Below are 3,729 nucleotides of genomic sequence, written 5' to 3'. Positions count from 1 at the left end.
GGAGTGAGTCTCTGGGCCTGCATGCTTGGGACCGTTGTTGAGGGGGATATCAAGCTCTGTTGGCACAACACAGTATATAAAAACATTGTTCTACATCCAACTTTGGTAGGTAATGACTGGGGTCTTAAAAGCTTGTGAGTGGCCATTTAAGGAGCAACTATTGGTCTCTCCTTATCTGGAGGAAAGAAGAGTGAAGAAAATCTAAGATGCATGGAAACAATTAGTCCAAGGGACCAATGAATGAAGGGAACCTCAGGCTGTATAACTTGAGACCAGAGAAACTAGATGGTGTCCAGCTGCCAATGCCAACAACTCAGAAAGGGATCAAAACTGGAGATCCTAGATAGAGTGGGAGGAAAAATGTGGAACAAAATTCAAAAATAAAAATGGAGACTGGTCAACCCCTCAAGACTATGGCCCCAAGTCACTTTTGGCCTGGAATTGGACTGACTCCCATGGCTCAACTCTCAGAGAAACAACAGGCAGGAGTCTGAGCTTAAAAACTAAACCAGGGAGATGCACTCATTAGAAAAGTCAACCATGAGAGATAAGACGGGCAGCGTTTGCACAAGGAGAAGGCTAAGCAGGCAGGAACACAAAGGTAAGAAGGACACAAGAAAGGGGTAACATGCAGAAGACATGCAATGAGAGCTGTTACACTGTGGGGATTGCAATCAATGTCACAAAACAAAACGTACACGAAATGTTGAAAGTAAAACAAATCTGCTTTGTAAAATTGCACCCAAATCACAATAAAAAGTTAAAAAAAAAAAAAAAAAACCTACTGGTGTTTCCAACCTGCCACCTCAACTACATCTTTTGGACTTGCCAGCATCTACAATTAGATAAGTAAATTCCTTAAAATAAATGGAACTTAAATTATAGATAGATAGATAGACAGATGGATGGATGGATGGATAGACAGATAGATGATAGATAAAGGGATGGCTAGAGAGATACACAGATAGATACATACATACCAAATAGATGGGTAATAGACATACATATCTCCCTTTGGTTCTGTTTCTCTGGAGAACACTAACTAACAGAGCTGGTTTGGTCACTCACCTGGGGGAGTTTCAAGCTAGCCTTGTTATGCCAAAGGCCCTGTTTGTGGACCACCAGACAGTATAAATGGAGATTTTGTTGAATCTAGTATCAGCCAGTCACTGATTCTCCTGTTTCATGTGTTTTCACTTGTAATCTTTGCTTTCTGCAGTTGGGCTGATTTAGTCAGAAAATGGGCTCTGCAATAATGGTGTTAAACAAATCGCACCAAGCCTGGTATTTCCAGATATGTTAAAATTCTCTTTAAACACTGTGTGAGGGCCTGAAAAACTCAGGCTGTTCCTACAGCTGAGTGAATACTGATAAGAGCTTTATCCAATTTATAAGGCAAGAGAAGGAAATAATCATGTGTGATGGAAATGGACAAATAATCCAGCTCCAAACAATTATGAAAAATAATGTAATTACACAACGGTGTGCCAGAGCCCTGGCAGGATGAGAACATTCCCTTCCATGAATCAATGATAATCTAGAATTTTCATACTCATAGGCCTCACAAGGAACCAAAAATTATAGGCAACCTAAAAACAAAACCAACAAAAACGTGCATGTATGTGGCACACACGTTCTTTTTACATTCTTGTGAATTGCCTTCCTAGAATGTTACAGATCTGGCTGTGACCACAGCGCCCCATCAAGTGTTGTTGTGAGATGCCATGAAGTCTCCCCCCAACTCATGGTGAGTCCATGCACAATGGAATGAAACACTGCCCAGCCCTGTGCTATTCCCACAATTGGCCGTGGACTGGACTGTTGTGATCCATGGGCTTTTCCAGACCTGATGTCTGGAAGGACATCTCCAGGCCATTCTTGCTAGTACATCTTAGGAAATATGACCAGCCTCTCTCTCTCTCATACACACACACACACACACACACACACACACTGCTGCCTAAATGCCTTCAGGAACAGAACTTCCTTTTGCCTTTGGGAAGAAGATGCCATCTTTAAATGCTTGCAAAGCCCTTCATGATTTGGCCTCTGTCTTTAACTCTCTATTCACATCCCATCCCCTTGGGTCAGCGTTAGGTTCCTTGAACAACTCAGCTCGCTCTCACATCAGACCCTTGCACGCACCTCCTGCCCTCTTCCTCTGCTCTTCACAGAGCTGGTTTCTTATCATCTTGCAGATGTCATTTCAGTTGGCTCTTCAGGTGTCACCTCAGAGAAGCCTTTCCTGATCAGCCTGTCTTAATCTGATTTCCTATACACATTCAGAATTTTCATTCAAAGCCTCCATGGCTCTCAGCTGCATGGCACCCTTCACTTTATTGTTATTATTAAGTATCATTATTATTATTATTTGGGTGAAATTTACAGAGAAAATTCATTTTCCATACACATTTTGTTTCATGACATTGACTGCAATCCCCACAATGTAACAGCTCTCTTCCTACTTCTTCCCTGTAGTTACCTCTTCCCTGTGTCCTTCTTTCCTATGCATTCCTGCCCCCCACCAAGCTATCTCCCTGTGCAAACACTGCCCTTCTGTTCTCCCACTACTGATCGCTCTAGGGAGTGTATCTACCTGACACAAATATTCACTCTATATGCCTGTCCATCGTTCGACTGGAAGCCAGAGGAGCGAGTTCAGTTCCAATCCTGAAGGGTAACTAGGGGCCATAGTTTCGGGGGTCTCACTGGGCTCTATCAGACCAGTAAACCTGGTCTTTTTTGTGTGATTTTGAGTTTTGATCCACATTGTTCTCCCCTTCTATCCAGGATCTCCTGCACTGGCACCCTTCACTTTTTGATTGTCTAAGAAACTTCCTGTTAGCTCCAAGACTCCAGGGATTCACCCACCACTGTGTACCATGCTCACAGCAGGTTTCTGAAATCATGATAGCATCCTAAGATATTGTTGTAACTTATCTTCTCTTGTATCTGTCAGAAAGACCAAAGACAGAATTATTATCATGCTGTCTTTAGAGAATAATGAAAGATAGTTGGAATCAGGGGATTTGTATTGCAAAGTTGTGGAAACAAATTTGGACAGATATGGTGGATTAGCTGATTAGCTAGCTGAATAGGACTTTTGAGAGCCCAAATAATAAGTTTGGGCTTGATTTGACCTCACACTTGGAGGGGAATAATGATCAACCACAGTGTGTCCAGCTACTCAATCTTGACCCCATGCCACATGAGATTAGTGGAAGGATTCTGAGCCTGAATTGGTGACAAATAAGACAAGATGGGGTACCATCTGCATGTACTTGAAGAACTATCATATGTAAAAGAAAGTAGATATTTTGGGTGCTGTTGCTTCAATGAGCAAAACTGGGTCCACCCTGGGCAACCTTCAAGGACTTGGAATTCAACTCAATACAAAAATAAACATGCTAATACTGAGAACTGTCCAACAATAAAATCGATTACTTCAGGTAGTAGAGGCATTCCTGTTGTTGGAGGTGACAAGCAGGGGAAAGAGAAGATTGTTTGGGAGGTAATTTCTGCTGTTGTTGTTGTCTGATGTTGAGTCGAGTCACAGCAACTACATATAACAGACTAGAAAGGTCTTATCAAGTATCCTGGGCTGTATCTCAATGGAAGCAGATTGCTGCATCTTTTCTCCTGCAGAGTTGCTGGGTGGGTTAGAACCACTGACCTTTCAGTTAGCAGCTGAGTAATTAACCACTGGGCCACCAGCACTCCTTCTATATC

General features: G+C 42.4%; 1 pseudogene; it reads left to right on the top strand.

The window, feature by feature from the left end:
- Nucleotides 1-540: 540 nt before the first annotated feature.
- The window catches only part of LOC103208058, a 24,473-nt pseudogene continuing 21,284 nt past the window's right edge, over nt 541-3,729 (top strand).

Source organism: Orycteropus afer, unplaced genomic scaffold, assembly GCF_000298275.1.
Source record: "Orycteropus afer afer isolate SDZICR_OR568_19922 unplaced genomic scaffold, OryAfe1.0 scaffold00407, whole genome shotgun sequence".
In the NCBI taxonomy this organism is placed as follows: Eukaryota; Metazoa; Chordata; class Mammalia; order Tubulidentata; family Orycteropodidae; genus Orycteropus; species Orycteropus afer.
The sequence above is the reverse complement of the archived record's forward strand: the minus strand, read 5'-3'. Positions and strand labels throughout refer to the sequence as shown.